This window comes from Gossypium raimondii, chromosome 1, assembly GCF_025698545.1.
Source record: "Gossypium raimondii isolate GPD5lz chromosome 1, ASM2569854v1, whole genome shotgun sequence".
In the NCBI taxonomy this organism is placed as follows: domain Eukaryota; kingdom Viridiplantae; phylum Streptophyta; class Magnoliopsida; order Malvales; family Malvaceae; genus Gossypium; species Gossypium raimondii.
The window spans coordinates 14583051-14608063 of record NC_068565.1 but is presented as its reverse complement, the minus strand read 5'-3'; the positions used below and the strand labels follow the sequence as shown (position 1 = coordinate 14608063).

The 25013-nt window shown below is 30.7% G+C and overlaps 1 pseudogene; it reads right to left on the bottom strand.

Annotated features, from left to right (window-relative positions):
• Positions 1-19109: 19109 nt before the first annotated feature.
• Positions 19110-21968, bottom strand: LOC105783652 (uncharacterized; annotated as a pseudogene).
• Between the last annotated feature and the right edge of the window lie 3045 nt (positions 21969-25013).

The window sequence follows — 25013 nt, the reverse complement described above, 5'->3', positions numbered from 1 at the left end:
GTGCATGAACTAATGCTAATAGTTCTTTGTCATAAGTCGAGTAGTTTAACATGCACCATTCAATTTCTCACTAAAATAAGCAATAGGTTGCTTATCTTGGATTAAAACAATGACAATTCCAATTCTCAAGCATCACACTCAAGTTCAAAAGTTTTAGCAAAATCGTAATTTAAGCAAAGGAGCGAACATAACTTAGCTTTTAGAGTTTGAAAGGCCTTTTCTTGGGTTTCACCCCATTTAAAACCCATCGATTTCTTTATAACCTCTCATCAATGGGGCAGCAATAGTAGAGAAATCTTTCACAAATCGCTATAAAAACTAGCTAAACCATGGAAAGATCTCACCTCGCCATTCGATTTAGAGTCGGCCACTCCTTAATTTCCTTGACTTTGTCCTCGTCGACATGAATACCTTGAGCACTAACTATGAAACCTAAGAATATTAGTTTATCACAACAGAATGTGAATTTATCAAGGTTGGCAAATAATTTTTCAGTTCGCAGAATATCCAAAACGGTTCTAACATGGAAAACATGATCATCTAATGCTTTGGAGTAAATTAAAATATCATCAAAGTAAACTACTACAAATTTACCCAAGTGAAGCCTTAAAACATGATTCATTAATCTCATAAATGTACTAGGTGCATTAGTAAGGCCGAAAGGCATAACTAACCATTCATACAATCCAAATTTTGTTTTAAAAGTCGTTTCCATTCATCCCTTCCTCATTCGAATTTGATGATAACCGCTTTTTAAATCAATTTTTGTAAATATTATTGAACCATGTAATTCATCAAGCATATCATCAAGTCTAGGGATTGGGTGTCGATACTTTACCGTTATCTTGTTGATTGGGCGACAATCAACACACATACGAAACGTACCATCTTTCTTTGGCACCAATAAGACAGAACAGCACAAGGACTTAGGCTCTCACGAATGTACCCTTTGTCTAGTAAGTCCTCAACTTGCCTTTGCAATTCCTTTGTCTCCTCAGGATTGCATCTATAGGCTGGTCTATTTGGGATTGAAGCTCCGGGTATTAAGTCAATTTGATGTTCTATCCCTCGTAAAGGTGGTAAACCTTTAGGGGCCTCACTAAAAACATCCTCATAATCCTGCAAAAGAGATTGAAACACACTAGGCAAATTTTCGTTAATGTTAGATAAAGATAAATAATTTTGCCTAAACCTCACAAGGATACAAGGCTGTTTATTAAGTAGGGCTCTCTTCACATCTTTTTTTGTTGCCAAAAGATTTTTTTCGCTCATTTTAGAGGATTCACTCACCTTTGGGCTTTTTAAATTTTGACTTTTTCCACTACTATTAGCCTCTTTTCTCTCCGTCTTTTGTACTTGCTCTTTCTCCCTTACCCCCTCACAAAATTTTATCATCCTCAATTGATCTTTATATACATCAGTAAGATTTAAAGGAGCAAAAGTGAATTTCTTACCTTTAAATACAAGGGAGTATCGATTAAGTTTACCTTGGTGTGTAACATCGCGATCAAATTGCCAAGGTCGTCCAAGGAGCAAATGTGCCACATGCATTGGGACTACGTCACACCATACTTCATCTTCATAATTGCCGAGTTTAAAAGTGACCAAGGACTGTTTCGTAACTTTAACTTCGGAACATTCATTAAGCCACTGAAGGTGATATGACTTAGGGTGTTTGGTTCAAGGTAACTTTAAAGAATCAACCAAATAGCTACTCACCACATTTGAGCAACTACCACTATCAATAATGAGTGAACATAAGTTACCTTTAATAAAACACCGAGAATGGAAAATATTGGCCCTTTGGCTATCATCATCTTTCATCCGAATGTTAAGGGTTCGACGAACTACAAGGCATTGAAAATCGCAAAGTCTCCTTCTCGGGTGGTTCAACCAACTCTTCGCCATTATCACCGTCATCAACAAGTTCGCATATCCGGATCTGTTTTATCGAGTCAAGTATACTCACCATTATCTTTAGAAGAAGGAATCTCGTGTTAGGGCATTCCCTACTATAATGACCACGCCCTTTGCACTTAAAACATTCAACCTCACGAGTCCTCTTCACACTCGAATCACCTAAATTGGGCTGCTTAGAAGGTGTTTGCGTTTTAGCGGGAGCCCCTTTTTTCCAATCTGACTGCTTGTTACTCAAAGAAGACTTATTAGTAACAAAAGGTGGTTTTGAACTCTTAAAATCAGAATTGGAATTGTTACCTCGGTAATATTGTGAAGTAGAGAATGACCCAAACCTTTGTTCCTTTAATTGTTGCTCGATCTCAATGGCTTTGTGAACTACTTCTTCCAAATCAATATAAGTTTGTAGCCTCAATGTATTAGCTATCGGCCAGTTCAAACCATCAATGAATCGAACCATAGTTGTTTCTTCATCCTCCTCCACGTTAGCTCTCTGAATGAGCATCTCCATCTCTTTAAAATATTCATCCACCGTCCTACTACCTTGGATAAGTCTTCTCACTTTGTTTTAATTTCTCTATAGTAGTGAGGTGGAATAAACCTTTACGCATAACTGCTTCAACTCATCCCATGTCGAAATCTCACCTTCATAATTCGATGGCGGTTTACCCCAAGTTGAGTCCACCAACTTAATGCATAATCGAAAATTCGGTGTTGCTAACACTACCTTTTCATCATCCGGACATTTATAATACCGAAACATAAGTTCAATCTTAGATTCCCATTCACAATAAGCGCGGGATCATTCTTACCACGAAATTGGGGAATTTTGAATTTCGGTTTTGCCAAAGAAGGTTGCCCACGATCATGAAAATCATCATCCATTCTAGTGACACGTCGAGGGCGCCTCGGGGTTGGTTATCCCTATCTTCTTTGATTGGATGAGGTTCTTGATTCAATCGCACCTCATTGATGGTAGCAATCAAAGCTCAAGAGCAAGAACTGCTCATCCAACTGTTGTTGGAATTTTTAAATATGTCACCATTATTATCACCTGTAGACATTTTTTTTAAATCGCAAAACACTCAACACTCAAAAATAAAAGTTAGCAAACCTCACCGTTAATCACTCAAAAAGAAAATTCAAATTCTCAATGAGGTAGAATTCAATCTTGTGAGTTCTTTATCAGAGTTTATATCAACCAATTAGAGAGTGGATGAACCGATCTACCAAAGAATCCTAATGTGCACTAGGATGCCAAAAACTGACGAGACACAAATGGATTCGTGTTGCACCGAGGAAGAATTGTGCACACGTTTAAATCCTACTAACACAAGAAACAAGAAGGTGTTAGATAGCGTAAAGGAAGAATAAAGGTAAACAAATGAAAACCTACACTAAGAATCAATAAAAATTATCGAAAACAGAAAACCCGAAAATCTGTGAGTAACTTGACAACTTCGTTCGAGGTGTTCTGATCTCAAAAAATCATGAAATTAAATCTGGAATGTCCTTAAATATTTAATTTTTTGATCTGAAAATTTTGGGCACCAAATTCAACCCGCTGAATCTTTTTTTAAATTTTTATTGAATTTCGTATTTTTTATTTTTTGACTTTTTGACTGATTTTTTATGGATTAATTTTTTATATTCAATCACAGTGCCACAAATATGTATGTAAAATTTCAGATCAATTGGACAACGTTTACCCACTTAAATAAATTTTTTTCGAACAATTTTTCTGGGTAAAACTGTTGTTTTTGCTTTAAAAAATTGAGATCAGTTTAGAAATCAACCAAGAACACCCAAAACGCCCAAAATCTGATACCAAATGATACGGGGTTGCGCGTGGACCAAGATCGAGTTGCCAAGTCACGGGAAACTCCTACGAAAATCCCTAAACAATCAGATCTGAAACGAAACAGAAAATTAAAAGATTAGAATTTTGAATTTCGGATCGAAATAAAATCCCCAAAACAAAGAAAGAATCAAATTGAGAATAGAAATAAGTGTTAATAAGGGTTCTTGAAACCCTAAAGGAGATTGTGATTCGCCCAATTGAACACCAAGATAGTTTTCCCAAATTTCGATAATCTAATTTCACCCAAAAAGAGTATGGAAGAACCCTAGAAATTGGGGATTTTTGGGTTGATTCCTTAAGATAGAAAAAGGCTGAAAACACAATAAGAACAGAAAATAAATTAGATAAAGATTCAGTACAAGCAGAAATAAAGAAAGAATTGACAACAAGAAATTAAAAGATAAGTCCTAAGAAGCCTTAAAATCCCGAAAGATCTCACAACTCCCTTCAAACGGCTCTAATCTCCCCTCCAAAGAATATCAATGGCAAGAAGAAGGCTGAAGATGGCTCCCACAATCAAAAGATTGTTAAAACAACTTCTAAAGAAAACTCAAGAGAGAATTCTTGGAGAAAAACTCAAAGAGAATTCTGCACTTAAACAAATTTGATATTTTTGATATATTTGAGAAGTTATTTACAAGGTGGCTAGCCATGCCTTTAAATAGGCCTTATAACTAGTCCTAATCTAATTAGAAAACTAAAATAAAAAAAACTCCTAATTATTTTAATATAGAAATTCGGCCAAGGGTCTTTTATTTGGGACTCTTGGACTAAATATTTACATAAAAAATTAAATTAAGTAAAAAATAAATAAATAAAAATAAAACTTTACAAATTGGGCCACTTTGACAATTTGGCCTTTTCAACTAAGTATGGTTTGACTTCTTGGTTGGGCTTGGAATCCTCTTATTGGGCCTTGCCTTCAAGAACTTGGGTTGGGCCTCTGTGACTCGTATCACATGCCCTAACGCATTGGGTGTGACGTTTTTTTCCCTAAATGAGAGGGTTTTAACATGTAATTTGATTTCTACAAGTTTTTAAATACAAGGATCATATTTTAAAATATTTTTTGACTTTGACACTAAGACATTAAACAATTGATTCGGTACCAATTTTGGGCGTTACGAGGGTGCTAACCCTTCCTCGTGCGTAACTGACTCCCGAACTCGCTTTCTTAAATTTCCCAGACCAAAATCATTTTTAAGGTGAGCCGATCACACCTCAATAAAGGATCGTTGGCGACTCCAATACTTGTTTTTAAAGTCGATAACAAATGTTTTGTTTTATCAAAAAAATGGTGTCAACAGCTTGGCGACTTCGCTAGGGATAAACAAGAGAGTCAAGCCACAAGTTAATTACTTTTTGTCTTTTTGTCAAAAATCAAAAACTTAGTTTAAATATACGATCCTTTCGTTGCATTTTCATTCGTCTTTATTACAATTTTCATCATTGTGATTTATAATCGCTGTGTTAGTTTAAGTTTGGATATATTTCTGCGCATTGCATTGCATGACCACTCAGTCATACCCTTTTAAGTGGGAGTGAGAAACTACACCTTCGTGAGGTTTTCACCTCCGCATGGGATAGTGAATCACTTTCGGGATACATCCGTACCTATGTCTTCGTGAGATTTTCATCTCCGCATGGCCATAGGGAAATGTATTCCCCTGAACTGAACTTGGTCCGTATGAGTTTATAATGGGTGAGGATCGAGGAATCTGCTGGTTCAGGTACCCTTACGTTAGAGCCAACTACATATAGTGAACCCTAGTTGCCCACCTTAGGAATAATTACACTAAACCCTAGTGGTTTCCTGAGTATATGCTCAATTTGTTTCTTTCTTGCTTGCTTTTGTTTTGCACTAACCTGTTTCGTTTTCTTATGGTTATGATTGCATTGCATTTTCATCATAGAAAAGAGGTGTTGATTCACGTTCAGTATCTAAATAGAGAGCCTGTCATAAGAAAACAGATTTCTTGATAAAGTGGGAGATAATACGGTCGTCCGAATATAGTCCGAGAAAACGTAACGAGAGAAACATGATGGTCTAAGGGAGGACTACGCAACTTTGCTTCGTTGCCCGAGGATTCAAGTTGATAAAGAGAGTCGTCAACCTCCCGACCTTTTAAAGAGAAGCCAACGAGCATCACGAGGATGAATGAGCAACAATTCGCGGCCCGAATCAAGCAAAAAGGAGATAGAAGAGACACATTTTTGGAAAGTTTACGAGATTTTAACATCCGGATATGAAGAAAGGGATTGATGTCTTCACCTGGAGTATGAGGGCAAGGCCGTATAAATATCCATTTTATGTAAAGAGATTTTTTTTCTAGAAAAGTTGTCCTAATAGAATTGAATCTGAATCAACGTCTCTCTTCTTTTGCATTCATGGCATTCATTTCATTCATGCATTAGCTTTGCATTGCATCATATACATTAAATCTCACAAAATGACCCTAAAATTTTGGCAGTTATCCTAAAATATCGGTACATGAGGAAAAAAAAGTAATGGACCAAAGATTGGAAAGACCTGAACAACTCCAAAGGGAGAGGTAGGACTAGCTACTGCTGCAAGAGCATTAGCTAAGGTCCAACAAAATATGATGGACAATAAAAAATGAAGTTCTATGAAGGAGTTAAAAGAAAAGTTCACATCAATGTCATACATGAAGACAACTAAAAATGGACCTTTTTAGACATCTACCGGTATAAACTTGGGAGTGTTCTGAATAATCGGACTGCAGAAGAAATCCCTATAGTATTTAGAGCTTACTTAGAGTAATATTCAGAACACACTTGTTGCTTTCAGCCTAGAGGCAATAAGAACTCATTTGTGAAATAGGCTCATGTCTGAATGTCATTATTTTAATGAAATGCATCTTTGCGATCATTTTTGAGCCAATATTCTTTCACTCTTTACGAATAATTATTTTTTATTCTTTTATTCTTTCAATCTTTTGGATTATCTTCCAAATCAATCTTTCATTCATAATCATACTGTACAGATAATTATTCTTAAATTCATACATTCTTTGTATATTCTTTTGTACCTACAATAGGTCTCTGGATATCAATAACATGAGTGACGCTGCTACAGACTCAAAATTTTCTTTTGAGCGAGGCATGTGTTTAGAGGGATCTCATAACTTTGAAAATGACATAAATTGTAGCCTATCTCCGGACTTGTTGAGGATGGTAGAGCAGGAAAGAAATTTTACATCCTGAGGAGACAATGGAGATTGTGATCGTAAGGGAACATGCATAACCGAAGAAGCAAAGCAAGATCTTGTTAAGATTGCTTCAAGAATTCAAAGATATTTCTGCACGATCATATCAAGATATGTCTGGCTTACTACGAACTATGGATGTTGTTAAAGCTAAAAGGTCCATAAGTGTATCAGAAGGACACATACTAATGGTTTTATGATAGCCAAGTTAATCACGAGGTTTCAGTACTACTGGTCCACCATGGAATGGGATTACATCAGTTATACCGTAAATACCAATTTGAGGAAGATAAAATCTATATGCCTCTTCCATTTCTTCACAAATTTTCCATATGTGGGGCATGGATGTGATGGGGCTTATCTCGTCAAAAGTTTTTAGTCAAGATCGATTCATCTTTGTGGTCTTCAATTATTTTACTAAGAGGGTGAAAATAGTTTCATATGCCAATGTCACAAAGTCGATAGTTAGCAAATTCGTGAAAAATCATATGTCAGTATGGAACACCAAAAGGATCATATCTGACAATCTACTAAATTTGAACAACAACATAATATCAAAAGTTTGCAGTCTGTTCACGATTAATGCCATATCGCCAAAAAAAAAAGATGGCGCAAAAAAAAACTCTACCGGGGCAATGCCTTTCTCTTGCGCCCATCGCGATTTTGCCTACTGAAGAAAAGATTTTTTCTCTTTGAGTTTTTGAATCCAATTCTGATTGAAAAGAAATGTTCAAAGTCATCCATCATGGTCAAATGTGCCAAAAGCAAATGATGCAAGTTCACAAAAAAAGGTCCGTCCTAGATAATTCCTTAAGAGGGACCTGGTATTGAAGAAGATCCTTCCCATACAAAAAGAACTTCATCCCAAGCTGGGAAGGACCTTATGTGGAAGGCCTTATCTAAAAAAGCGTCGATTTTGATCAAAAGGGATAACAAGGACATGCCTAATCCTATGAGTTCAGATTCAATCAAAAATATTTCAAAAAAAATCAAAAAAAAAAGATAGAAAAGAAAAGAAAAAAGAGAGGCCAAGGTGAAAATCCGCAAAGGACGCCTTGAGACCAAAAGGGATTTGAGTTGAAAACCCGAAAAGGGCGGCTCAAATTTTGATTAGAATAGGACATGAGGTGATTAGAGCAACTCAAATTTTGATCAGATTGAGGCATGTGGTGATCTTGCTATACCTGAATCAACAGGAAAGGGTAGGTGACATCTTTGGACATCGACGAAGTACTGTAGATCTCCTAAACACATGTCAAACTCAGAATGGTCCTTCAAAGAGTTTGTAAAGAGAAGTTCAAGCTGCAATATCTGGGGCACCTAATCTTTATATTATTTATATTGAATTTTTTGTTTTTGGAATACTTCATTCTTTTTCAACATACGAGTCAATTCCTCTTTTATTCTCAACATTCTTGATAATCTATTCATTACGAGCTATGCTCTCAAATCAATTTTATTTTATCCATCGTTTTATTCTTTTTGCAAGTGTGTTGCATTAGAATAATGATTAATGGACTAATAAGACTTTCACAAGATAACTTTTTGCATATTACTCTAGAAGTTTCTAAATAATACGAGAACCTGAAACAGGACTGTTGTTTAGAACGCACCAAGTTTAAAGGTTTGAAATTTGAGAAGGAAGAGTTTAAATTAAGACTTTCTCTTTGGATTTTGTTGTCAAAAACATGGATTGAGCAACATGAAAATATGTCAGTTTGGTGACAAAGCTTAAATGAACAAGTAAGCAATGATCACCAAGCAACGAGAAGGGGTTTCCCTAGAGAAGAGAATCCTTCATTTGTGCATAGGCATTTGGTATAATACCCTGTGAATGGTGTAAAGGACCAAAGAGTTTCACATTCTATATCATCGAATTGTGATAGCAAAGGATTAAGAAAATGCTAGATCTTTCTACCCTTGGGTTACAGTGGGAGGAAGATGGTATGAATTTTATGTCCCAGTGGATTGAATCTGGAGGATTACAATGGGGGAAATCTATGAGTATTTCTTTGGAAATACCAGCCGAATAAGATGACGTTCTGACGTGTCGGCGATAAAGTCCTAATGAACAGTGAGCAATGACAACCTAAGCGATAAAGAAAGATCATTCTCAAAAAATGACATTCTGCAAGCATCATCCATACGCGTCTAGTTAGGAGCATTTGATTCATTCTGATCATGACATCCTAATCACTAGGCATAATTAGGTTCATAGAATGAATTATATAGGTTATGTTCCCCAGAAAATAGATCGGTGAAACCATAAATCCTATCTCCCTAAAGTTACAGTGGAGTGGATTGAAGACAGCAAGTCTTATCTCCCTGAGCTGCAACGGAGCAGACTAAAAATAGCAGATCTTGCCTTCCTGTACTGGCAGCAAAGTAGATCGAAAACACCAGTCTTATCGCCTTGACGTTGCAAATTAAAGCTAAAAATAGCGAATCTTGTGTCTCTGGCGTTGCAACAAGAGCAGATTAAAGCTGAGGGCAACGAATCTTATCTCATTGGCGTTAAGACTTAGATTAGCTGAAGTGGAGCGGATTAAAGCTGTGGGTAACGAATCCTATCTCTTTGGCATTACAATGGAATAGATTGAAGCCACAACGGCGAATCTTACTTCCCTGGCGGTGTAGTGGAACAGATTGAAGCTACGACGGCGAATCTTGTTTCTCCAACATTGTAGTTAAAAAGATTGAAGCCACAACGGCGAATCTTACTTCCCTGGCGGTGTAGTGGAACAGATTGAAGCTATGACGGTAAATCTTGTTTCCCCAACATTGCAGTTAAATAGATTGAAGCCACAACGGCGAATCTTACTTCCTTGGCGGTGTAGTGGAACAAATTGAAGCTACGACGGTGAATCTTGGTTCCCCGACATTGCAGTCAAATAGATTGAAGCCAAAATGGCGAATCTTACTTCCCTGACGTTATAGCGGAGCAGATTAAAGCTGAGGGCAGCGAATCTTATCTCCTTAGCGTTAAGAATTAAAATAGCTGAAGTGGAGCGGATTGAAGCCGTGGGCAACGAATACTATCTTATTGGCATTGCAGTCAAATAGATTGAAGCCAAAACGGCGAATCTTACTTCCCTAACGTTATAGTGGAGTAGATTAAAGCTGAGGGCAGCGAATCTTATCTCCCTGGCATTAAGACTTAGATTAGATGAAGTGGAGCGGATTAAAGCTGTGGGCAGCGAATCTTATCTCTTTGACATTACAGTGGAATAGATTGAAGCCACAACGGCGAATCTTACTTCCCTGGCGGTGTAGTGGAACAGATTGAAGCTACGACGGCGAATCTTGTTTCTCCAACATTGCAGTTAAATAGATTGAAGCCACAACGGGAAATCTTACTTCCCTGGCGGTGTAGTGGAACAGATTGAAGCTACGACGGCGAATCTTGTTTCCCCAACATTGCAGTTAAATGGATTGAAGCCACAACGGCGAATCTTACTTCCCTGGCGGTGTAGTGGAATAGATTGAAGCTACGACGGCGAATCTGGTTCCCCCGACATTGCAATTAAATAGATTAAAGCCACAACGGCAAATCTTATCTCTTTGGCGTTACAGTAGAACAGATTAAAGCTAAAGGTAGTGAATCTTGTTTCCCTGGCATTGCAGCGGAGCAGAATAAAACATAGGGCAGCGAATCTTATCTCCCTAGCGTTAAGACTTGGAATATCTGAAGTGGAACGGGTTAAAGCTGTGGGCAGTGAATCCTATCTCTTTTTCGTTACAGTGGAACAGATTAAGGCTAAAGGTAGCAAATCTGGTTTCCCTGGTGTTGTAGCGGAGCAGATTAGAATCTCATCTCCCTGGCGTTAAAATTGAAGAACGCAAGTCTTATCCCCTGAAGTTGCAGTGGGGCAGACTAAAGATGGTAGATCTTATTTCTATAAGGTTGCAGTAGAACAGATCGCATCAAGTCTTATTTCCCTGAAGTTGCAGTGAAGCAGACTAAAAATAGCAAATTTTGTTCTCTTGAAAAGTTATGAGTTACAAATCCTATCTCCCCGACGTTGAAGTGGAGTGGATCGAAGCACCAATTCCTATACCTCTAACGATGCAGTAGGATGGAATGAGGCTACTTGAAGAAGAATAAGAGCACCAAGGTCCAGCACGACCGGTCAAAATTGGTCATTTTTAAGGTCTTTTCTTCATTCCCGTTACTCGACAATGAGCAAAGAGGGGCAGCTGTAATAGTCCAATTTAGCCCGGGCTTACAAGAAAATAATAAACCCAAAATAATAAAACGGAGTCCAAGTTCAGTCCAAAATTATATCATTTGGCCTGATAGAATGGCCCATTACTTGAAAAGGTTGAAGGTCCATCTACAAGTTTGACACATATGGAAACATAATCTTCAAGGATTGCAATCTTAGATATGATATGCAATCTTAGAAGATATGATTTTGTAATCTTAGAGATTTAATTTGTAGATATCCTTTAATCTTAGCCATTGATGTAATTAATCGGTACCGTTGAATTTGGGGAGGCTCAACTATAAATAGAGGTCTCTCCCTTCATTGTAAAGGACTTGAGTTGGGAGTAATAATAATTATTAAGAGTATTCACTCAAATTTCTCTCTCTCTTGCGTTCTTATTTTCTTTGGTTTGTTCTTATTTTGTTGATTTGTGTATAATTTATTTATTGATTTGTATATTGTTGATTTCAAATCTCTTTTTCCCTTATTATTCATTTTCAAATTCATTATTTTCAAATTTGTTCGCATTTTATTTTGCCTTATATTTTTTTATTTTAAATTCATTGGTCTTTGATTATTGATGCTATTTAATCCTATATTTGTTATTTTAGTTTTTTATTAAATTAATTATTTTAATATTATTAACACTATTATGTGGCATAATTAATCTTGTATCATTATTATTTATTTTTATGCCTTTAAATTCTAAATTTTGTTATATATATGCATGTATACATACATACGTTTTATAATATATACATATCGTACACATTTTTAATTTTATAAATATATATATACACATACTTTTATATATTTTCTATGTTTCATAATTTTATATACATACTTATATTTTTTACATATTAAAATATGTATATTTATATATATTATTTTTATAATTCACACACATATATATTTTTCTTATATATACATATATATATTTATATTTTATAATTTTATCTATTTTCTTTGTTATTATTATTGCTTTACTTGATGTTTATTTATTTATTTATTCACATGACCATTATTATCATTATTATATTCTTGAAATGCTTGGTTTTATTTGTTCATTTACTTGATATTGTGTATACATGATTGATTTATTATTATTATTATTATTATTATTATTATTATTATTATTATTATTATTATTATTATTATTATTATTATTATTATTATTATTATTATTATTATTATTATTATTATTATTATTATTATTATTATTATTATTATTATTATTATTATTATTATTATTATTATTATTATTATTATTATTATTATTATTATTATTATTATTATTATTATTATTATTATTATTATTATTATTATTATTATTATTATTATTATTATTATTATTATTATTATTATTATTATTATTATTATTATTATTATTATTATTATTATTATTATTATTATTATTATTATTATTATTATTATTATTATTATTATTATTATTATTATTATTATTATTATTATTATTATTATTATTATTATTATTATTATTATTATTATTATTATTATTATTATTATTATTATTATTATTATTATTATTATTATTATTATTATTATTATTATTATTATTATTATTATTATTATTATTATTATTATTATTATTATTATTATTATTATTATTATTATTATTATTATTATTATTATTATTATTATTATTATTATTATTATTATTATTATTATTATTATTATTATTATTATTATTATTATTATTATTATTATTATTATTATTATTATTATTATTATTATTATTATTATTATTATTATTATTATTATTATTATTATTATTATTATTATTATTATTATTATTATTATTATTATTATTATTATTATTATTATTATTATTATTATTATTATTATTATTATTATTATTATTATTATTATTATTATTATTATTATTATTATTATTATTATTATTATTATTATTATTATTATTATTATTATTATTATTATTATTATTATTATTATTATTATTATTATTATTATTATTATTATTATTATTATTATTATTATTATTATTATTATTATTATTATTATTATTATTATTATTATTATTATTATTATTATTATTATTATTATTATTATTATTATTATTATTATTATTATTATTATTATTATTATTATTATTATTATTATTATTATTATTATTATTATTATTATTATTATTATTATTATTATTATTATTATTATTATTATTATTATTATTATTATTATTATTATTATTATTATTATTATTATTATTATTATTATTATTATTATTATTATTATTATTATTATTATTATTATTATTATTATTATTATTATTATTATTATTATTATTATTATTATTATTATTATTATTATTATTATTATTATTATTATTATTATTATTATTATTATTATTATTATTATTATTATTATTATTATTATTATTATTATTATTATTATTATTATTATTATTATTATTATTATTATTATTATTATTATTATTATTATTATTATTATTATTATTATTATTATTATTATTATTATTATTATTATTATTATTATTATTATTATTATTATTATTATTATTATTATTATTATTATTATTATTATTATTATTATTATTATTATTATTATTATTATTATTATTATTATTATTATTATTATTATTATTATTATTATTATTATTATTATTATTATTATTATTATTATTATTATTATTATTATTATTATTATTATTATTATTATTATTATTATTATTATTATTATTATTATTATTATTATTATTATTATTATTATTATTATTATTATTATTATTATTATTATTATTATTATTATTATTATTATTATTATTATTATTATTATTATTATTATTATTATTATTATTATTATTATTATTATTATTATTATTATTATTATTATTATTATTATTATTATTATTATTATTATTATTATTATTATTATTATTATTATTATTATTATTATTATTATTATTATTATTATTATTATTATTATTATTATTATTATTATTATTATTATTATTATTATTATTATTATTATTATTATTATTATTATTATTATTATTATTATTATTATTATTATTATTATTATTATTATTATTATTATTATTATTACTATTACTATTATTATTACTATTACTATTATTATTATTATTATTATTATTATTATTATTATTATTATTATTATTATTATTATTATTATTATTATTATTACTATTACTATTACTATTACTATTACTATTACTATTACTATTACTATTACTATTACTATTACTATTACTATTACTATTACTATTATTATTATTATTATTATTATTATTATTATTATTATTATTTATTATTATTATTATTATTATTATTATTATTATTATTATTATTATTATTATTATTATTATTATTATTATTATTATTATTATTATTATTATTATTATTATTATTATTATTATTATTATTATTATTATTATTATTATTATTATTATTATTATTATTATTATTATTATTATTATTCTTATTGTTATTGTTATTGTTCTTGATCATGCTATTTATATTTATATTATCACAATTGTTACTCCATTATATAATTTTTACCCAAATTCGTATAAAGAGAAAATTTTGAAAAATAAAGGCAATACTTGGTATTTAGAATCTCCGAGAGGATTAAGCCCTAACGTATTGGGTTCCAACTCTTTCGTTGAATCTGAACAATCGAGAATGCTCCTTAATCAAAACATAAATAAAAAGCTCATTATCGAGAATTCAATACGTTGTGTCCTAACGCATTGGATATGACATGTTGTTTTCTCGAGATAAGAATTTTTTTTCTAAATATAATAAAGGTAATATTCAATGTTTAGAATTTTGAGAAATTGTGCCCTAACGTATTGGGCTCCGATTTCTTCATCTAACTTAAACAATTGAATATCCTTTTAAATTTTATTGCACGAGTTTTTTTGGACAAGCTCGTTTTTTAGGAAGTGAAATATCATGCCCTAACTCATTGGGTGTGACATTTTCTCTTTTCAATATGAGAGGGTCTTATCGAGTAACTTGTTTTATATAAGTTTTAAAAAAAAGATCGTATTTTAAATCTCTTCAAAATTTTAAATTTTCGACATTAAGACATTAATTAATTAACTAAGTATCAATTTTGAGGCGTTAAGAGGGTGCTAATCCTTCCTCATATGTAACCGACTCCCGAACCCGTTTTTCTGAATTTCGTGGACTAAAATCATTGTTTTAATAAAGTCAAATCGCTTATTAAAAGTAACCACTTTTTGAGGTGACCCGATCACACCTAAATAAAAAGGATCGGTGACGACTCCCATTTTCATTTTTTTCAAAATCCAAGTCGACCCAGTTTTTCAAAATAAAAATTGTTTCGACATTGTTGAAGGCATGTTGAACATGTCAATTAGATGTAAAAAGTATTGAATTGTGGTTATGTATGAGTTTGCATGACATATTGTATGTGCATTGGGATGGGATATTTTGTGGTTGACGGAGGAGTTTCGTGGAGTACAAACGACATATTAAGTTCGAATTTATTCGTAGTCAGTGCACTGCATTTGGAGTACCAAGGGGATTGGAAATTATATCGCATTATTTGATATTCGACAGTTTCACTGCATTATTGATTATTGGTGGTTTTACCACATCGAGCTATGCTCGCATTTGTTGAAGTTTGGCATACGGGTTTTGGGGAACTTGTGGTGTGTAGCGGATGGTATGGGCAGGATCTCACATGTGCATTTTGTCATGATCATGTTCACTAATACTACTATTATTGATGTTAGATTGTGCTATTGGATTCCATGTAAAATTTCTTGTATGAATGATTAATGCTTGTTTGTTTAGTCTCACGCTGAGCTTGTTAAGCTCACTCCATTACCTTAACTTCTCATGTAATGAACGAACTTAGGATCGGAATTGGCATGCAGACGTTCGATGGACTTTGGACTCAATTTCGTCATATTATTTTATTTTATTTTCTCATTATTATTATACGGTTTTTGGACTTTAAAATTATTAAAATTGTGGTTTGGGACTGCTCTTTGTTTTGGGGATTTTCACGTATGCATTTTTTCATTCTTAGGATGGACTAGCGAATTTATATACATTGAAATTGGACTATGCATGTTATTGGGATAAGTTATTAATAGTTTGGTTAGTAATGCTATTTTTTTTCGTTGCGAAGAAATTAATCAAAATGTTTTTCAAAGGCAATATCGAGTAATGGGTTTTTTTTTCAAAAACTACACCTAATTCGTTAATTTGTCCTAAACATGGTTGGGTTAATTAAATGAAGTTTTTTTTTCAAAATTAACAATAGAAACTACAATTTTATAATCAGAGAGTACTTGAAGGTTTTTAACTATTGTTAGAGTAGGTTCAACACTTAGGTATCTAGTGTGACTTTCACGATTCGGCCATAACGTCTAAGCCGGGTTTGGGAGGTTACAACTAGAGTTTCTCGTCCCTAGCATTATCATGAGGGAATTTTGGGCCTTTCCCATATCGAGTCAAATTATAAGTACTTCCTAGAATTTTAACCCAGTATTTTATAAATCAATCCAACTGATACTTGTTTTTTTTATTTCCCAAAATAAAATTTTTAAAATTTTAAATTAATTTCCCAATTAAATAATTTTCTCAACCTAATCCTAGTTCCATTAAAATCATGACGACTTTACCGTAAAAAATATATGAGAAAATATATTTAATATTTCTACATTCAATGGATTCACTATGACCAATTAATTTATTTCCATTTTCAAACTTTAATTCTTTAATTAATCAATTAAATAATAATTCAAAAACCATAAATTAATTATTCATGTAATTTTCATTTAGAGAAAACCATGTTCATTTCCAAATATTTCTCATCCCTATAACTTTACCATTTCTATCCATTTCTATTCATTTGATCAAACATGCAATTCATTTCTAGACTCAACAGGTTTGACACTTTAACATCATAGTAAGTCAACTCTACTAGTAAATTTCTTTCGATTACTAATGCAATGTATATGTATGAATGCATTGATCCAAGATCTATCAAAGCATGTATAATAACATCGAAAAGAGAAAATGTACCAATAATCATATCAGGAGTTATTGCCTCCTTTTTGGCTTGTATTGCATAGGCTCTGGCTAGTGCACGTGCTTCGAATCTCACAGTTGTATCCCTAGTTCCACCACAGCTAGCTCCAACATTATTTTCGAATATCGGTCTTTTACCTCTCTGTAGAGTTGTCATCAATTTTGTAACCTATTCGAATATCGGTGTTCTACCTCTCTATAGAGTTGTCATCGATTTTGTAACCTATTCTGAATTAGTCTCAACTTTATTTGGGCAATCTTTCAAGAAATTATTAAAAAACCATATATGAAACATGATCCTTTCTTCAATCTACACTCCCCCAAATGGTTTTTGCCGCAATGCTCGTAAACAGGTTTGTTCATATTGCGTTTCTCAATATCCTTACTTTTTAATTTGGCTCGTTTCTTTTTATTCCTTATTTCTATAATTTCTGAGCACGTTCTGCCAACACAATAAATTCTTTCAATTCTAAAGCTTCAACAAGCATTCGAATGTCTTCATTTAAACCCCATTCGAATTGGGTGTACATCTCTACCTTAGTGGACACCAATTCTCGAGCATACTTGCTGAGTCAAACAAATTCACGTTCGTATTTAGCAACAGCCATATCACCCTATTTCAATGTTATAATTTCCCTCCTTTTTTTCTTGAGGTATAAACGGCAAACATGTTTCTTTTTAAACTTAATCTAGAAAAATTCCCAATTTATCTGGTCTCTCGAAACAATGACTATCAACATCGTCCACCACTAATGTAACACTCCTAACCCGTATCCGTAACCGGATTAAGGTCACGAGGCATTACCGACCTAAACACAACTCAGAACAATCATTCTTTTCAATTAAGAACAAATTATATTAACTCAAGCACGAATGGTTTTTTTATTTTTTATTTTATAATAATTTTCAATCAAATTCAAATAGCAATCATCCACTCATTCGTATAAGTCAAACTCGTATATATATAAGCACATAACCAATTAAAATCAAACATGCATTATTAATCATATTACATATACAAACCATGTTTCAAAATTCAACTATATCAATATTATGGATATAATCAAATTTTCGAATCAAATAACTTGCATCAAAACCATACTACATATGCTTTATAGATACATAATTCGAACCTTATGATCATCATATTTCATAGCATGCGAATGACTAACTCATAAACCAATATTTTTCATCTCATGAACCAAACAAGCGTTAATACTTCCTATAGTACAAGTTCATTTCTTTATCTAAATGTTAACATACCATTTTGCGTATCTATACCCATCCGCATTTTTAATCCATACCAATCATATCACATGGCATAATATTCATCAACATAAAAGATATTAGCTAGCATTATCACATGACCAAATATACCTCTTTTCACATTACAAAAATCATGCGCATATTACCATAACCGATTGAACCATTTTTAAACATATCTACCAAATTAAAACATACCAAAATTCATTAGTTTTGCATCATATCAAAATTACACATACATAACAAATTTTCATTTCTATTCGGTTAGCAAAATTAACTTCAAAATTTATACTAATATTACCATTCACTACTAATCTAATTACACCTTTTCATAGCCTAATGCAAACATCAAAATGTCAAATTTCACATGAGATTAATGACATTTACCTGAAACATATTCATTATTTGCCATTTATAAACCGAACCTAAATAACTAACCACTCAAGCATAAATTATATGCATACTTTTCCTTCACAAATCATACCTAATCAACCAATATACAAACCATCAATTATACCTAACTTAGTTTATAAGAACTCATGCATTATATACCATGAAACATACTTCCATAATAAGCTTAAAACATGACCGAATTCTCACAAACATTAACATCATGATCAATCCATTTTCGCATGGCTATTTATACACAATTTCAAAACCCAAACATATCAAAACTAGCCTATACATGCCATATGTCTTAATTACAAACTTCAAAAGTACCGAATAATAGTTGATAGTGTGACGATAATCCTTGACGATCCCCGAGCTCAAAGCTAGCTTTCAAAAATCTATAAAATGTTGAATAAACACACAAAGTAAGCTTGAATAGCTTAGTAAGTCATAAACAAATAAAACATCATGAATACATCCATAATTCAATTCGAAATAACCGAATCTACTTAGTTCCATACACATGTTCAATCACATTTCTCATGTAATTCTTATGATCACATCACATATCAACTCTTACCTTTTTCATAATCATTTAACTTTGTACGTACCAGAACCATTTAGCTCATTTTTACATTCGATCTTAACTCGATATTGCCTGTTGAACCCTTTGGAATTAAATAGGATACTCGGATAACTTGAAAAGCTCATTCAATGCCAACGTCCCAGACGTGGTCTTACATGAAATCAAATATCGATGCCACTGTCCCCGACAGGGTCTTACACAAACTCCTATACGATGTCGATGCCCAGACATGGTCTTACACGTAAATCGCAAATCGATGCCAACGTCATAGACGTGGCCTTACATGTAATCACATATCGGAATCCTATGTCATGACATAAGTATCCTAACTATTCCTAAGGTCCAAGTGAAAAGCTTTAGTAATTTTTTAATATCAATGATGCATACTAATCACTCATCTAATATGAGATTTAGTAATTTTTTGGTTTACCCAAGGAAAAGCTTTAATCATGGATTAGATGAAACCATGTTCCTAAAGCAAATTCTGATCATTGTATTGCCAAGATAGAGCAGTGATAATTTTTGCTGGTACATGAAAATGCGTTTCCTATGTTAAAACTAAAGGAAGTAATTCATGCAAAAACCCCAAGATCGCCAGACACACACTTAAAAGAAGCATGAAAATCAGAATGTCAGCCCTGAAATAAAATCAATTTGTATGTTAATGCATCAAATGGATATAGCTTTTAGTGGTGTATCATAAATTTCTTAAAGATAACAGAAGGAAAAGGAGCATTATGTTCCAAGTGTCTTTTGTCAACCTATTATGACTCACTCTTGATAAATAGATGAAATGCTACTTTTAATTTAATTTACACCGGAGGAATTCCTCAGGCGGTCATACATTTTTCTCTTTAAAAGAACAAAGCAATTTTACCATCGCAAATTTTCTTTTCCCTCTCATTGACAATCTTCTTTCTCATAGAAGAGATTGGTTATTTTTGGCAAGTATTATCATATTTAGTGGCATGGTGAATTGATGTTATAATATTTGATGAAAATGAGAGAAACAGTTACAATGAGAAAAGGCAACAACAGCTGAGAGTAATGCAGTGTCAAAAAGAGCACCATCAGCATCATAACAGTATATGTCCTGAAAAAACAGAATACTATGTTACTTCCATATTCAAGGAGAACAAAGGCACTATGGTATTACTTGAATTTCCATATCAACTTGCATGAACGCTAGATGGCTTATGTTCTAACTCTTACACAACTTGAAAGTCCTAAGACGGATAATTAAGACATTTTAAATCCACAATCACGTACCAAATATGCCATCCAAGCAGCTTTTCCACTAACCAAGGACAGTTCCTTCAAATTGATCATGCCATAGCTGTAATTAAACATGACAAGTTGTTTGAGAACCTAACAGAAAGAAAAAGATTCAAAGTGGAACAGTTTTGAAACTGAACATTTATAAGTGTAAAGAGATTCAAAAAAAAACGAAACCACCAACAAATTTAGATAAAATAACAGAGCAGTGTGCTTCAGCAAGCAGTAAGAAGCAAGAGGGAGAACTCAAAGTTTCAATATCAAGGCTAAAATACCCAGTTAACCACATCAATAATCATAAGTAAATACAGAGGCGAAGAGGAAGATAACGATTGAATCCACACAAAGATGAGATAACAAATTGCAGACTTTGCATAAAGAATTACAGCACAGATAAACATCACACGTCACAACTACAAGTAAATTAACAGGCTTAATGGGGTGCATCTCAGCATCAATAAAGAATCAAGGAACTAAATTGGCATGCCTTAAAATAGTGTCTGACAATTGCTTTGCCACGACTGGTGCTGCCTCAGCTGGTCTGCCAGGCCTAACAATTGGAGAACAAATTGGAGGCATGTGGAAATCAATCGTTGAAAATGAAAAAGAAATTATGACAAAATACGAGAGATAACATATATGTTTTAGGAAGAGAAAGAGAAACAGGAAAGCGTGCAGCTAACGGCAGCAAACCTAAACAACCTTCATTCGGTGTTTCCAATGAAGGGGTCATGACCTCCATTTTGATAGCAGCTAACATAGTCTATGCCATGCAAGGAATTAATTATTAAACTCCAAGCTTAATTGCTTGCCAAAGCAAAGCAGTATATGTATTAAGAGAAAGTGACAAACTTACAGTTGAACCAATTTTTGCAAGTGCTGAACCATTAGCAGATGCAATAGCCCCTGGATATTAAAGGAATCAGATCCAAGTATGAAGAAATATTATGTCACATAATAGTTTCATAGTTATATCATTTTTCTTTTACTAACCAAGGGCAATGGTGGTTTCTCTTACTCTTCCGAGCGGACGAGCATCAGGATGTATAGACTCTAAAAGATGTTTCTCGTAGAAACGAAGGGGAAAGAGGCGTCTGAAAGCCTCTACCTCAACTTCAGTTGACAAGTCACGCTCGCATTTGGTAATCCCATCGTCTTTTGATCGAAAAAGGGAAAAAACACATTTATACCCATCCATTATCAGAAATTATATTTCATTCATTTTAAAATGTTGTTTTCAAGGTAATAGTACCATGGAAGCCCTAGTACTAGAAGTCGGATTGCTTTTTGCCTCTTCTACTCAAAAAATGAGCAAATTAGTCCTTGCACTTTAAATCAAAGAGCAATTTGGCCCTTGTGTTAAAATTTTCATTCATTTCCACTATTAAAAGATAGTTTCTATACATCAAAATAAGGTGCATGTAACGTGTCAAATATAATTGTCTAGTTATTCTGTCAACCACTTTAGATGAAAAATTTTGACTGAAAGGCCTAGTTTGCTCTTTGATTTAATGTACAGGGGCAAAAGGGTTTCCATGCTGCTTTTTCCATTAAATATGTGTTTTAGTTGTACAAACAGCATCAATATTTTATAAATTTTAGCAGAACTTTCTACATAACAATTCTAATTCATCAATAAATCAGCATAATCGGAAAATTTTCAATGCTCAGAAACATAAACTCATGCAATGATAATGAAAACAATAAACAAATTAGAAACGAGAAATAACCCACCATACAAATAAAGGGAAAAATCATGAAAACACCCAATAAAAAGCCAAAGAAAAATGGGACTTTAAATTGGTGAAGAGGAGCTAATAAACAATCTCAATCATGGGACAAAAAGGGTTGTTTTCTTTGTGTTTATTGTTAAACTAATTCTCAAAAAAAATGATGAATAAAACACTCTAAAACTTGAAATGAAACGAGAAAACAAATATAAAAAGTAATATAAAATTATTATATATGAGAATAAAAGAAAGTCGTTTCCGTTGTACCTTAGCAAATCGATGGCAGGCAACGACGGCGAAACGTTTAACAGAGAAGAGCGGAAGTGACGAAAAGAAAATAGCAAGGGCTCAGCATTCATTAAGAAGCTTTTTTTTCTTGCTCCTTTTCACTAATGGGGTAATCCGGTAATTAAAGTCATTTGAAGCAAACTAAATGGGTTAATGTCTTTGTTAGCCCCTAAAATTTCAACTAATGTGTAATTTAGTACCTGTAGAAAAATCCAATTTAGTAATGGGTACCATACAGTTCCAGTCTTCTACTTGTACCAAGTCGTTTAGGTTTCGTTCCGGTCAAGATTTCAGTATGCTTAGCATGTTCCAATGTGTTTTGGGCCATTCAAGCCAATACTAGCCCGTATCAGTTGCTACAAAATTTTAATATTTAAATTTATCTTTTAATTTTTTTTATTTTAAACATTTTAATTTTTTGTAATTATATTCAAAAGTAAAATAAAGTGAAGCTATTGGACCAATTAATAAATTTAGAACTTATTTTTACATATAAATATATTTAAATAGATGTAATTGAGATTTATTTGTTTGTATATATAACATATAACTTACTGAGAAATCAAAATTAGATTACATATACATGAAAAGTATTTTAAAATATTAATAAATTCAAAACAATACATTAAAATATACTAATATTGATACATACTAATATTATAACAAAAGGGCATGCTCACTAATACAATACTGACAACCTTAGATTGTGTCCAATAATGAATAAATGAATAACATGTCATTGTATTTGATTTTGAATTTTGTATATAACTTTTATTTGTTGATTATATTTTTACCACTTAATTAAATTTTAAGTTATTTCAAAATTTTGTTGTTCCTTTGAAAATCGAAATAAGAAAAATAAAATAAAATATTTTAATCATTTGGTAAAAATGTAACTAGCCAGTAAAAATTATAGGTAAATTGCAAAACCAATCATAAGAAATTACATTGTATCTATTTATTTGTTGCTGTAAAGTGAGCGTGTGAATTAAATAGTGTTAAAAATTTTGGACCGTATGGATACACGACAACGTGGTGTATCAAATTGGACATTTAATTTGTACTACATTACCCATTAGGTAAAAGTCCAGGAGCCAACTGAAAATAAAATATGCATTTTTTTTTGGGATAGAAGGGATCTAGGGCTCGAGTTCGACTAGACTTGATCATGGGTCGAGCTAATGTCACCTCGAAAAGTGAGATGATTTAGGTAAAAATATAGGCCCGAAAAATAGGTTTGGGCAAAAAAAGGGATGCCCGTTTTCTAAACAGGCCAGGCCTTGGGTAAGCTTTTTTGGCCCGAGGTCGACCCGAATCTGAAAAAAAAAACCTGCTGCTTTTTGATGTTGTTTTGTCACTTTTTTGGTGCAGTTTCGCTATTATATTGTTACTATTTTGTTGTTATTGTTTTGATATTGTATCTTTTATTTTATTGTTCATTTTGCTACTATTTTAGAAGTATTTTCAATTTGTTGAGAAATATTTATTTTAATATTTTTAGTGTATTTGATATATTATATTTTTAAATTTGTTTTTATGTAAAAACAATAATATAATTTTTTTTATACGAGCAAGCTGGACATAGGTTTTAATATTTTTATCTGAACCGAACTTGGACAAAATTTTAAGTCCACTTTTTGGGCCGAACCAGTCCTGGTCCTAAAATTCTATCGAGTCCCGATCCGGCCCATAATCGTCTCTAAGTTCTCCAAACTCGAGCTTCAATGATATATATTTACTATATATTATAAAATATAAATATAGTTTAGAAAATTTGAAAAATATGAAATTAAATTGATTTTTTTAACCAGGTTTAAAAATTAAAAAATTGATAACTAATAAAACTAACGGGTAAGATGGATCTTATAACGAGAGAACTGTTCAAATCACTCAAATTGAGACAAATCAAACCAAATTAGTTGGGTTTATCTGTTTAAACCAACATAAGCTCTCTTCCCGTGAACATAGGTTTCGGTTGAAAAAAGAAGGGAAAATTAAGGTTAATATTGTATATACAATAATGAAATTGTAAATTAATAATATAAAAATACTAAAAAAAGGAAAATTTGATTAGACTATTAAACCATTCGAAACGGGTATTATAATACTCAAATTTGATTTGATTAATAAATCGAGTTGTTCAAACTTGAATTTATAATTACTGAATTGAATTTTGGCT